Source organism: Myxine glutinosa, chromosome 10, assembly GCF_964187855.1.
Source record: "Myxine glutinosa chromosome 10, kmMyxGlut1.1, whole genome shotgun sequence".
Classification (NCBI taxonomy): domain Eukaryota; kingdom Metazoa; phylum Chordata; class Myxini; order Myxiniformes; family Myxinidae; genus Myxine; species Myxine glutinosa.
The window spans coordinates 24,865,127-24,879,819 of record NC_136270.1 but is presented as its reverse complement, the minus strand read 5'-3'; positions in this window follow the sequence as shown (position 1 = coordinate 24,879,819).

The following is a 14,693-nucleotide window of genomic DNA, read 5'->3' as shown; positions in this document are numbered from 1 at the left end:
TATAATGAGACCAATGTGACTGTGCAGCCAATATTCTTCCGCGTAGTCCCACAGCAATCACTCTGCATATGTATGGGTAGTGGATCACGTTTGTGAAGTTCCATGTTGATCGGATAAGGTTTGTTTTTCTATCCAAGATGGCTGCCAAACCACGTGACCTATGACATCGTCACTTTCAAACTATATGCAACAGTGTTGTTGGATGATATTTGTAAAATTTCGCATCGAAAGGGTGAGCGGTTTCAGAGATATAATTATTTAATATTTCCTTCAATACAAAATGGCTAACATACCATGTGACCTATGATGTCATAAATTTAATATTTCAATACAAATGTGTCATAGATCATGTGCATGCAATTTCAGATTTTTAAGAAAAGGAATTAGATTAAAACATTTTTTGGCTGGTATACCACTTCACCTATGATTTCATCATTATCATAATTTTGTTCCCCATTAGGAGTACTTGACAATGTGCCAAGTTTGAAATTTTTCCATTCAGCGGTTTCTGATAAATAATTATTTATTTGGTTTTAATCCAAGATGGCTGCCATACCACGTGACCAAAGACGTCACAATGATCATAAAAGCATTCTGCATGTTGACATTCCAACCCTGAAAGTTTCGTCTCAATCGGACGTATGCTTGCTGAGAAAAACGAGGTTTAGCCTGTACGGACGGACGGACGGACGGACGGACAACCCAAAAACATAATGCCTCCGGCGACTCCGGATATATATATATATATATATATATATATATATATATATATATATATATATATATATATATATATATATATATATATATATATATATATATATATATATATATATATATATATATATATATATATATATTGTTGCGGATATGGGATTTGCATCCATCCATATCCGCTTGTAAATATTCCCTTATTTCCTCAATGTTACGGACGTGGCTTGGATGTTATTCACCGAGCGGTTTTGGGATGACCACGTCTGCACAAGATTATACTCGATATTATACCCGAACGTTGACTAGTCGCGCGATGCTAGGTCAATGACGGAACAGACACACGGCTGGGATTAAAATGACGACACCAGGGATACGGTTCTCAAGACCTCCGGAGGAGATTATATTCGTTACGGAAGGTCAGATTACAGGGACGAGAGGTACAACATAGAAAGACAAGCACTTAGACACAATCTTATATTATTCCCAACAGACGACAGATAAACGGGACAAAGCTGACTCACACGGGGATTGATGGCTAGGAAAGGCAGGATCGATGGCTCAAGGTGCACTCTTGGCTCAAGGACAGGGTACTGTACGGTCCAGTAGATGCAGGAGGTTTCACAGCGCTCGAGGTGGCGTCTTGTCGTCTCAAGCTGGGGGCGCATCTGACGTCACGTCCGCTACGTGGCCGCGTATATCCGGCGGGGAGTGACACGCCCTCGGCTCGTTAGCTCCGCCTCGTGGAATCGGCACGTTGCTTCTCATTGGGTGCGTGCGGGGGGTTTACCAGGCTCCGCCCTTGACGAGGAGCTGAAAAGGAGCCCCTTTGTGGTAACCCCGTGGAGCGCATGGTCTGGAGCGCGTTGTCTGGAGCGCATTGTCGATGGCGGCTAACCGAGCCGGTGGGAGGACGCACACTCCCCCCCGCGCAGCGCCGTGCCCCTCTGTTGTTGTAGACGGGGAAGAAGATGGGAGGAGGTATGGGAAAGGTCCTAAACTCTCTACTGGTGCCATATAATCACATTCTGGTGCAACGAAGAGTCATAGTTAATGGAAACGAGGCCTTAACTGACATAGACTAAGAATAACTAGCAAGATGTCCGAAAGTTGTCTACGTGTGGTGCGGTGGACCTGGGCACGACATTTAATGGGGGAATAAGGGGAAGGTCGGCTCTACTGATTGTTGTTTACAGACAATGGGACTAGGGAATGGGGGATTGGGGATAGTTGGGGAGTATTGGGGAAAATAGGGGAATATTTACAAGCGGATATGGAGGCCAAATTCCATATTCGCAACATTGCACCCTTCTCTACCCTCGGGGCGTCCCGACCCGATAAATTTTTACCTACTTTAGTGTGGCACGCAATGTAGTTCCCTCTACTATTAACTCTACCCTGAGTGCGACAGTTTTACAGATATTCACAAATGAGTAAATATGTCCCCCTGCGACGTTGCACCCTTCTCCTCACAGAAACACACCCACAGGATAACCGAATCCGGAAAGAATTCTCAAACTACACATACAGCCGGTAGGGAGCATTATTTACAAGACTACGCTGCTATTTACACTACGATCCAGGACCTGTTTTTGGAGGAACACATGCAGATGTTATGCATAGAGAGAGCGCGCTTGCCAACATCGATACACCAACCCACGAGTGCTCTGTGGCCGACGGCCTTTAATAACGTGCAGAGCACCCTTCCCGAGCATCAAAAGCACCACCCCACCACCAATCGGTGCAGTCACCATTGTTCATTGGAATAAAAATAAATTCGACAACCCCTAACCCTGCAGGTGTCTCTTGCTCTTCTTGTGGTGCACTTGGTGTTAACTAAAAGTGGTTCACCTGTATGGCATAGGTGCCACGTTGACCCATAGGTCCATCCCCGGGTGGTGCTTGGCCGCAAACGAACTGCGGTCCATTGTGGGTGGCCACAAACATTGCGGTCCATATGGTGTATCGATCCCGGCAGCAAACAGCGAAAGTGCAGGCCCACAACTGCGCAGCCAGCACCTCTCTCTCCTCTCTCTCTACCCTAAAGCCAGATCCTCGGAGGTGGGAGACAAAGAAGCAGACAAGTGAGTAAGGTGGTAAGGGCGCAAAAGTGCACGCAATGCAAGGTAATGCACACTGGGGGCACATGGGAACCAGGTGAGACAGGTACGTTCCTACCGTACGCTCCCCCCCCCCACCAGGTAACCTACATGGCCCCTCCCTTACCCCTTACTGTATCCACAAAACACAACACTACCCATAAACATCTACTTTACAAATCAACAAACATCCCTACTGTCTTCCCCGTTCCTCCCATAAACCAAATTCGTCTTCTCTCCCTCCTAACCAATCAAATTTGCCATTTTCAACTCTCATCAAAATTTGCCATTTTCAACTCAACATCAAAATTTGCCATTTTCAACTCAACATCAAAATTTGCCATTACCAATTCATCATCAGTCCCTCCTAGGGAGGGAGAGATGGAATCACCCCAATGTCTCATCCACGTCGTGATGCGTCTCACAATCCACACAGCAATTTCATTTCCTGCAACAAAACAAAGAAAACACAGGTGTGGAGTCATCATCATCACCACAGGTAAGTGGCTGCGTATGGTGCGACAGGTTCATCAATCCTAACTATTTCCTAAATGACTTTAACAACTTTACACTACCCGGGGTCTTTCTCCGGCCAAACCATTGGCCCTCTTACACTATGGGTTCTAAAAACCAATTCCCATTGGCCAGACTGTGGTGCTCTTCAATTTGGGGTCTCACTCCCCCGATTCATCTCCCGGTGCCCTCGCACAATTTCTGGGCTGTGGCGTGTACCTCTCCCAGTGGGTCTACCCACCTGCACACCTCCACCACTGCAGTTGCCTCCGAGCTTACCTGCTCCTCACCCTAACCTAACTACCTGGGGAAGGCCCTCTGGCTCTCTCCCCACTCGGTGCCCTCTCTGGCACTGGGCTACCCGGGTCCGTCCTCCGGATCCTCGGGCCCCATCCACAACTCTACCGGCTCCCAGAGCCCACCTGCGGCCTCACCTGGCCGACATCCTCACAGTGGTGGAGTGCCCAACCAACTACACGCACTAACAGGCTACACGCCCAGCCATTTCCACAACACTAATGCACCCATTCACAACACCATTCTGCAACCGCACCACAAGTGCCAATATCCAACCACAATTTACCTGTACCCTCTACCTAACACTTACACTACCCGCCCCGGGTACTCGTAAAAGGGGGTCCACTCTTCCCCCATCCACACCTTCGCACCATGCACACCACTCCGTACCACTTACTCCAACTCTCTCCACACACCTGTACTTGCACACCTGTGCTCTCCCACCTGGTGCCACCTGCACCCTTCTCTCCCCAAGCGCATTCGCGCTGATCCACACACTCACTACTCATACACTGCTCCACACACCTGTCCAGTTGCACATCTGTGCAATCACACCTGTTCAATTCTCACACACACGGCATCATCTCAGCTAACTACTCCCTTCTGAAACTTGCGCTTCCCAGTCGTCCCTTTAAACTATTGCGCTCCCTCGTCATTATCCTCCATACTAAACTACCTGCGTCCCCACTACAGGTATCAGTCACTAACTAACCTTAACGTCACCTAAGGTCATCTTCTCTAGATCCCTACACACAATATCCTAACCCACCCGGGCTAGTTTTCACTGCCATACACCCCATAAGCTATTGCTCCTTTGCCCCCCAGCATGGGAAGGGTGGCAGATTTGCCATCCCACCCCATCGGGGGTCTCTCACTACCAATTTTGCACATCAAATTTCAACAAATCAAAAATTTGCCAATCACTACTCATCATCTGCCAATCACTACTGCCAATCCCTTGCCAATCATCAAATTTTGTTTTTCTCTAATTTTGGATCCAAAACACTAACCTCATCACCCAGTCGACTCACTAATACCTCTCGGTGCGCCAATCCCTGTCCAAAGCCCGGCTTCGTAAAGCCAAGCAATGGATGCTGGTTGTTTTGTGCCAGCGGCTGGATGCGTCCGGCACTCGGTGCAGGGACGGGGGCTTACCCGGGCCGAGATCCCACGCATCACCTCGGCGTGGAGCCATCCAATGTCCCGATCTCGACCTGCCGGCACGTCTCAACAAAACGTGGTCGCCATAACGACCCTTCCTATCGGGCTGCCAGCTCCGCCTAGTGGAGCACGGACGCGGCCGTTCAAAGCGAGGCCCAGCACGCACCGAGGGCCCGATTCGGCTATAAGTCGTTCTAAACTCTACCCCGTCTAACGTCGATGCTTCACCTGCATGCTTACATCCCGCAGCCCGTTCCTTGCTCACACATCCAGCCGTGCTCATGCTCCTCGTACCTTTCCTTACACACCCAGGTACACCCATTCCACTCACAGCCTTGGTCACACACCTGACCACCGAACACCTTGGCACACATTCGTTGGTCGCACACCTCACCAAAACACCTCTTCGCACCCCCTCCTCGGTCACCTCCTCTGTGACAATCACAGGTGTGCTCTCATTCGCACACCCAACCACGTGCCTCACCACCAACTCCAGCGTGCATTCCCACTCACGCTCTACCATTCCAGGTGTGCATCCTTCCATCCCAGGTGTACATCCTCGCTCACCTGTCACAACTAACTCACGCTCCATGTCACTCTCACTACTTTCACCTCCATTCCTGACAGCGCACTCACCCTTACTCTTGACAGCGCACTCTTTCCTCAGGCACCTGTCCGTTACACACCTTTCTCGCGCACACTCTCCCGTTACATCCTCTGTAACACTCACCACACCGCGCTTCCATGTGCCCCCTCGCACACGCGCTACGACCGACTCACTCTCGCCAGCACCCTCACTCCTTGGCACGCACTTTTTCCTCACACACCCAGAGTCGGACTTTCTCGCACACCTCCTTTTTCGCACACCAGACCTGTCGCACACTTCACCAACGGCCTCTCACGAACACCCGGGTCCATCTCGACCCCCAAGCTTCTTAAATCACCTGGCGCATCATACGCACGACCATATTGGTCACCACTTACACCGGGTCCTCTTCCTCTTCGCTTCTCCTCCATCACCTGCGAATCCCTCATCCGGTTAATGAGCACATCATCACGATCCAAACACAGACTTTGGACCAATTCTTTTATCTCCTCTTTTATCTCTTTCTTATCCCCTCTCCGTCGCTTCTTAATTTCGCTCATCCCTTCTTCCACTCCTTCTAATTTGTGCTTCACCTCTTTTATTCCCCGGTACGTCTCCTCAAGCTCATCCTCTAAGGCTACCTTGACCGTTTCCAGGTGCGTCCTCACCTGCCGGTCCTTCGTCTCCATTACCTCTATCACCTCGTCCAACCTCGTTGTCAGTCCCTCACGTACCATCTGACATTCCCTCTTTGTCGCTATTAAGTCGTTTTTTATGTCGTTTTGTGTCGCTTTTAAACCTCCTAATACCGCAGTGTTCCTTTGAACCTGCTCCACTAACTCCGTTTGTCCCACCGTCAGCTGCTCCACCTCCTGCGTCAGGACCTCTATGCCCCCTTGTAACTTTACAGTCCCCTTTCTCACCTCCTTCTCCATGTGCTCCTCACAGTGCCTCACCTCCTCGCGCACTCCTCCGACCTCCTCACTCACTCCTCTTCTGATCTGCTCTCCCATCACTTGCATCTCCTGCCCAGATGCCACCCTCATCTGCTCCATTTCCTCCCTGTGAGCATCCAGTTTGGTTTCTACCCCCATTCTGACCCCCTCTATCTGCTGCCCCATTTGGTTAACTTCCCTTTCCGCTTGGTCCCTCATGTCCCTCAATTTGCCTTCCATGGTGTTTTCTAACCCCTCTAACCCTTTTTGCATCCCTTCCATTTGATTCTCTTCAGCGGCCATTCTGTTTTCTACCCCCATTAACCCATGTTTCACCCCTTCTATCCCATTGTCTTACCCCTCTAATTTCTTGTCTAATCCCTCACCGGTACCCCTCGCTTCGTCCCTCATTACCCCCATTTGGCCCTCCATCCTATCCATTTTTGCATTCAGTTGGGTCAAGAATAATCTGAGGTCAAACCCGGTTTGCCCAGCGTCCCCAGCCGCCACCGCAGGCTCGCCCTCCGCGGCGCCGCTATTTTGGGACCCTTCAACCACGTGAGCGAGCGCGCCATTTTGCGCGCCCGCTACTTCGTGCGTGACGGCGCTATTTTGCGAACCTGCCGCCCTCACTGCTTCGCTCTCCTCTTGTCCCTCAATTTGGTCCTGGATCGACCCTACCTCACTCTCCTTTACCGGACCCCAGCTGTCTTGACCCGCCATAGCGCGACTTTCAAAATTCGTTTTTTTTTTTTTTTTTTCGTAAAACAAATTCAAATTTCGCCGTTATAATTTCGCGCGGGAAACGCGCTCCGAATCGATTCTACTTGTTACAAATTTGGGCCTAATAAATTTAGTCCCGGGTTCGAATTCCACTCCTCGACACCAATTGTTACAGTACTAACACAATTGGTGTCCAAAATTTGGGCTAAATAAATTTAGTCCCAGGTTCGAATCCAACTCCTGACAACCAATTGTTACAGACGTGGCTTGGATGTTATTCACCGAGCGGTTTTGGGATGACCACGTCTGCACAAGATTATACTCGATATTATACCCGAACGTTGACTAGTCGCGCGATGCTAGGTCAATGACGGAACAGACACACGGCTGGGATTAAAATGACGACACCAGGGATACGGTTCTCAAGACCTCCGGAGGAGATTATATTCGTTACGGAAGGTCAGATTACAGGGACGAGAGGTACAACATAGAAAGACAAGCACTTAGACACAATCTTATATTATTCCCAACAGACGACAGATAAACGGGACAAAGCTGACTCACACGGGGATTGATGGCTAGGAAAGGCAGGATCGATGGCTCAAGGTGCACTCTTGGCTCAAGGACAGGGTACTGTACGGTCCAGTAGATGCAGGAGGTTTCACAGCGCTCGAGGTGGCGTCTTGTCGTCTCAAGCTGGGGGCGCATCTGACGTCACGTCCGCTACGTGGCCGCGTATATCCGGCGGGGAGTGACACGCCCTCGGCTCGTTAGCTCCGCCTCGTGGAATCGGCACGTTGCTTCTCATTGGGTGCGTGCGGGGGGTTTACCAGGCTCCGCCCTTGACGAGGAGCTGACAAGGAGCCCCTTTGTGGTAACCCCGTGGAGCGCATGGTCTGGAGCGCGTTGTCTGGAGCGCATTGTCGATGGCGGCTAACCGAGCCGGTGGGAGGACGCACACTCCCCCCCGCGCAGCGCCGTGCCCCTCTGTTGTTGTAGACGGGGAAGAAGATGGGAGGAGGTATGGGAAAGGTCCTAAACTCACTACTGGTGCCATATAATCACATTCTGGTGCAACGAAGAGTCATAGTTAATGGAAACGAGGCCTTAACTGACATAGACTAAGAATAACTAGCAAGATGTCCGAAAGTTGTCTACGTGTGGTGCGGTGGACCTGGGCACGACATTTAATGGGGGAATAAGGGGAAGGTCGGCTCTACTGATTGTTGTTTACAGACAATGGGACTAGGGAATGGGGGATTGGGGATAGTTGGGGAGTATTGGGGAAAATAGGGGAATATTTACAAGCGGATATGGAGGCCAAATTCCATATTCGCAACAATATATATATATATATATATATATATATATATATATATTGTTGCGGATATGGGATTTGCATCCATCCATATCCGCTTGTAAATATTCCCTTATTTCCTCAATACTTCCCAACTATCCCCAATCCCCCATTCCCTAGTCCCATTTTCTGTAAACAACACTCTGTAGACCCGACCTCCCCCTATTTCCCCCATTAAATGTCGTGCCCAGGTTCACCGCATCTCATGTAAGACAACTATAGGACATCTTGCTAGTTATTCTTAGTCTATGTCAGTTAAGGACTTGTTTCCATTAATTCTGACCCTTCGTTGCACCAGAATGTGATTGTATGGCACTGTTAGGAAGTTTAGGACCTCCCAATACCTCCCCGCAGCTCTTCCTCACAGTTCAACAACAACAACAACAACAACGGCGTGCACAGGGAGTGCGCGTCCTCACTCCGGCTTGGTTGGTAGGGGGTGTTGGGAGGGCATGAGGCCTTCCCAGCGAGCCGCCATCGAACATGTGCTCGACGGGGTTACCAAATAGGGGCTCCCTGTCAGCTCCTCGTCAAGGGCGGAGCCCGGTAACCCCCGCACCCAATGGAAGCGGCGGACCGGTCCCATCTGGGGCGGAGCCAACCAGCCGAGGGCGTGTCACTCCCCGCTGAGCATGCGCAGGAAGAGGGAGGTGACGTCAGATGCGCGCTGAGCTTGGAGAAAGAAAGACGCCACCTCCGAGCGCTGTGAGGCCTCCCTGCATCTGACGGACCGTGCTTGATCCTGTCCCCGAGCCAAGGTGCACCTTGTGCTATCGACTGCCTGTCCCTTCCTGCCATCAATCCCTGTGTAAGTCAGCCTTGTTCCGTTTGTCTGTGGTCTGTCTGGGATAAGATAAGATTGTATTTAAGTGCCTATCTCTTCTGTGCCTTTACCTCACTACCTTGTAATCTACCCCTTTTCTCCCCCACTGTAATTATATCCTCCTCCGGAGGTCTTGAGAACTGTACCCCTTGCGTCGTTTCATCTATCCCAGTCGTTGTGTCCTTTCCATCATTGATTTAGCGTAGCGCGATTTGGCCAACGTTCGGGTGGAATCGGGTGAGTTGGGGAAGAATTGGGGGAACTGTTAGGTCGCGGTGGACCATCCGCTCGGCCCACAATAACATCTAAACCGCGATCCGTAACAATGGGTGTCGAGGAGTGAGATTCGAGGCCCGAACCAAATTTAAAAAAAAACATCTAGGAAAAAATTTGGTCAAAATTATAAAGACACCGAAATTTGATTTTGTTTTACAAAAAACCCGAATTTTGAAAGTCGCGCTATGGCAGATCAAGACGGCTGGGTTCCGGTAGAGGAGAGTGAGGCAGGGTCGATCCAGGACCAAATTGAGGGACATGAGGAGAGCGAAGCAGTGAGGGCGGCAGGTTCGCAAGATGGCGCTCTCGCGCACGAGGTTGCGGGCGCGCAAAATGGCGCCTCGCACATGGCTACGGCGGCCGCACCCGCTGCACAAGTGGGAGGGATGGCCCAAATGCAGGCCCTCATGGAGCAATTTATGGTACAAATGCAGGCGTCCCTCAACCTGCAGAAGGACGAGATGAGGGCTAATAGTCAGCAATTGGGGAATCGGATGGATGCTCAGAGTGAGCAAATGAGGGCTGATAGTGAGCAAATGAGGGCTGATAGTGAGCGATTGGGGGGCAGAATGGGGGGCAAAATGGGAGAAATGGGGGAACGGCTAGAAGCTAAATTAGAGGGGTTAGACAATGGGATAGAAGGGGTGAAACATGGGTTAACGGGGGTAGAAAACAGAATGGCCGCTCAAGAGAATCAAATGGAAGGGATGAAAAAGGTGTTAGAGGGGTTAGAAAACAGTATGGAAGGCAAATTGAGGGACATGAGGGACCAAGCGGAAAGGGAAGTTTAAAAAATGGGGCAGCAGATAGAGGGGGTCAGAATGGGGGTAGAAACTAAATTGGATGCTCACAGGGAGGAAATGGAGCAGATGAGGGTGGCATCTGGGCAGGAGATGCAAGTGATGGGAGAGGAGATCAGAAGAGGTGTGAGTGAGGAGGTCGGAGGAGTGCGCGAGGAGGTGAGGCACTGTAAGGAGCGCATGGAGAAGGAGGTGAGAAAGGGGACTGTAAAATTGCAAGGTGGTATAGAGGAGTTGACGCTGGGAGTAGAACAACTGACAGTGGGACAAAAGGAGTTGGGGGACCAGGTAAAGAAGAACACAGCGGTAATAGAGGGTTTAAAATCGACACAGAAGGAGATGAAAAAGGACGTAGGGGTAATTAAAAAAGAGTGTCAGACGGTACATGAGGACCTGACGAGGAAAATGAACAAGGTGGTAGAGGTGATGGAGGTTAAAGAGCGGGAGGTGCGGGAGCATATAGAAAAAAATAAGGTGGAGTTAGAGGAAGAACTTAAGGGGGCGCACGAGGAGATGAAGGAGGTGAAGCAGAAATTAGAAGAAGTGGAAGAAGGGGTGAGCGAAATTAAGAAGCGACGGAGAGAGGATAAGAAAGAGATAAAGGAGGAAGTAAAAGAATTGGTCCAAAGTCTGTGTTCGGATCGTGATGATGTGCTCATTAACCGGATGAGGGATTCGCAGGTGATGGAGGAGAAGCGAAGAGAAAGAGGACCCGGTGTAAGTGGTGACCAATATGGTCGTGCGTATGATGCGCCAGGTGATTTAATAAGCTTGGGGGTCGAGATAGACCCGGATGTTCGTGAGAGGCCAAGAGTGAGGTGTATGGCTGGTCCGGAGGGTATGGAACGAGGGTGCGAGCGAGAGGGTCCGGTGATGGGAGAGGTGCGAGGTGTGAGTGAGCAAGGTTGTGGTGGTATGGAATGGGTAGCGGGTTGCGGAAGTGTGACCCATGCATCGACACCAACAGGGGTAGTTTTTAGAGGGACAGGGGAGGCACGAGAGCCCCTTGGGGGTAATGTACTGTGGGGGCCCGGCCGGTTCGGCCCCGCGCTGACCCCGCAAGGGGCGACGCACGGGGTCCGGCAGGCGCGCAACGACTCACATACGAGGTGGTCCCACAAGGTCCCACTGGCGCCGTATGACGGTGGGTAAGGGTGGCATCCCTGCCACCCTTCCCATAAGGGGGGGCAAATGCGCTATAGATTATGGGGTGTATGGCAGTGAAAACTAGCCCGGGTGGGTTAGGATATTGTGTGTAGGGATCTAGCGAAGATGACATTAGGTAACGTTAAGGTTAGTTAGTGACAAGGATACCTGTAGAGGGGACGCAGGTAGATTAGAGTGGATGATAATGACGAGGGAGCGCAATAGTTTAAAGGGACGACTGGGAAGCGCAAGTTTCAGAGGGGAGTAGTTAGATGAGATGATGCTGTGTGAGAACTGGACAGGTGTGTGGAGCAGTGTATGAGTAGTGAGTGTTGTGGATCAGCGCAAATGCGCTTGGGGGAGAGAAGGGTGCAGGCGGCACCAAGTATGAGAGCATAGGTGTACAAGCACAGGTGTGTGGAATATATGGAGCGGAGAATGAGTGGTGTGGAGAGAGTTGGAGTAAGTGGTACGGAGTGGTGTGCATGGTGCGAAGGTGTGGATGGGGGAAGAGTGGACCCCTTTTCACGAGTACCCGGGGAGGGTAGTTTAAAGAATAGTTAGAAGGTATAGGTAAATTGTGGTTGGATATTGGCATTTGTGGTGCGGATGCAGAATGGTATTGTGGATGGGTGCATTGGTGTGGTGAAATTGGCTGGTCGTGTGGCCTGTTAGTATGAGTGTGAATGGTTGGGCACTCCGCCACTGTTAGATGTCGGCCAGGTGAGGCCGCAGGTGGGCTCTGGGAGCCGTTAGTGTCAGTGGGTGCCTGAGGATCCCGGGTGTGGATCGGGCAGCCCGTGCCAGAGAGGGCACTGAGGGGGTGAGAGTGCGAGAGGGCCTTCCCCAGTTAGTTAGGTTAGGGTGAGGAGCAGGTGAGCTTGGTAGGCAACAACAGTGGTGGAGATGTGCAGGTGGGCGGACCAGCTGGGAGCGTCACACGACCCAGCCACCGAAATTGTGCGGGGGCTCCGAGTGATGAATCCGGGGAGTGAGACCCCAACTTGAGAAGCACCACAGTTTGGACAATGGGAATTGGTTTTTAGAACCCATAGTGTAAGTTGGCCAATGGATTGGCAGGGAAAGACCCCGGGTAATGTAAAGTTGTTAAAGTCATTTAGGAAATAGTTAGGATTGATGAACCTGTCGCACCATACGCAGCCACTTACCTGAGGTGGTGATGATGACTCCACACCTGTGTTCCTTTGTTCTGTGTTGCAGGAAAGGAGAATTGCTGTGTGGATTTGTGAGACGCATCACGACGTGGATAAGACATTGGGGTGATTCCATCTCTCCCTCCTTAGGAGGGACTGATGATGAATTGGTGATGGCAGATTTTGATGTTGAGTTGGAGATGGCAAATTTTGATGAGAGTTGGAAATGGCAAATTTGATTGGTTAGGAGGGAGAGAAGACGAATTTGGTTTATGGGAGGAGCGGGGAAGACAGTAGGGACGTTTGTTGGTGTGTAAAGTAGATGTTTATGGGTAGTGTTGTGTTTTGTGGATACAGTAAGGGGTAAGGGAGGGGCAATGTAGGTTACCTGGTGGGGGGGGGGGGGGGAGGGGCGTACGGTAGGAACGTACCTGTCTCACCTGGTTCCCATGTGCCCCCAGTGTGCATTACCTAGTATTGCGTGCACTTTTGCGCCCTTACCACCTTACTCACTTGTCTTCTTTTGTCTCCCACCTCCGAGGATCTGGCTTTGGGGCAGAGAGAGAGGAGAGAGAGGTGCTGGCTCCGCAGTTGTGGGCCTGTACTTCCGCTGCTTGCTGCCTGGATCGATACACCATATGGACCGCAATTTTTGTGGCCGCCCACAATGGACCGCAGTTCTTTTGCGGTCAAGCACCACCCGTGGATGGACCTCTGGGTCAACGTGGCACCTATGCCATACAGGTGAACCACTTTTCGTTGGCCCCCCTGACGGCCACAATTTAGAAATGGACGCGGTTGGCGCCTTTCTTTATTTCTAAAAAAGCCAGAAGGCCAAGTGCACTCCATGAAGGCAAGACCAGCGGCAGAACATCGGCCGGCTGCGACACCACCGGTGACCATGGACACTTGATTGTGCATTTATTATTGAACACTTTATTGGTGCACCGGATGGTGCTGACTGTGCATAAGGGGGTGGTGCTTTTGGTGCTTGGACGGGGTGCTCTGCACATTATTAAAGGCCGTAGGGCCACAGGGCACTCGTGGGTTGGTGTATCGATGCTGGCATGCGTGCTCTCTCTATGCATAACATCTGCATGTGTTCCTCAAAGAACAGGTCCTGGATTGTAGTGTAAATATCAGTGTTGTATAAATAAGGCTCCCTACTGGCTGTATGTTTAGTTTGAGGATGCTTTCCGCGATTCGGTTATCCTGTGGGTGTGTTTCTGTTAGGAGAAGGGTGCAACGTCGCAGGGGGACATATTTACTCATTTGTGAACATCTGTAAAACTGTCGCACTCAGGGTTGAGTTAATAGTAGAGGGAACTACATCTGAGTGCCACACTAACGTAGGTAAAAATTTATCGGGTCGGGACGCCCCGAGGTAGAGAAGGGTGCAATGTTGCGGATATGGGATTTGCATCCATCCATATCCGCTTGTAAATATTCCCCTATTTCCTCAATACTTCCCAACTATCCCCAATCCCCCATTCCCTAGTCCCATTTTCTGTAAACAACACTCTGTAGACCCGACCTCCCCCTATTTCCCCCATTAAATGTCGTGCCCAGGTTCACCGCATCTCATGTAAGACAACTATAGGACATCTTGCTAGTTATTCTTAGTCTATGTCAGTTAAGGACTCGTTTCCATTAATTCTGACCCTTCGTTGCACCAGAATGTGATTGTATGGCACCGTTAGGAAGTTTAGGACCTCCCAATACCTCCCCGCAGCTCTTCCTCACAGTTCAACAACAACAACAACAACAACAACAACAACGGTGTGCACAGGGAGTGCGCGTCCTCACTCCGGCTTGGTTGGTAGGGGGTGTTGGGAGGGCATGAGGCCTTCCCAGCGAGCCGCCATCGAACATGTGCTCGACGGGGTTACCAAATAGGGGCTCCCTGTCAGCTCCTCGTCAAGGGCGGAGCCCGGTAACCCCCGCACCCAATGGAAGCGGCGGACCGGTCCCATCTGGGGCGGAGCCAACCAGCCGAGGGCGTGTCACTCCCCGCTGAGCATGCGCAGGAAGAGGGAGGTGACGTCAGATGCGCGCTGAGCTTGGAGAAAGAAAGACGCCACCTCCGAGCGCTGTGAGGCCTCCCTGCATCTG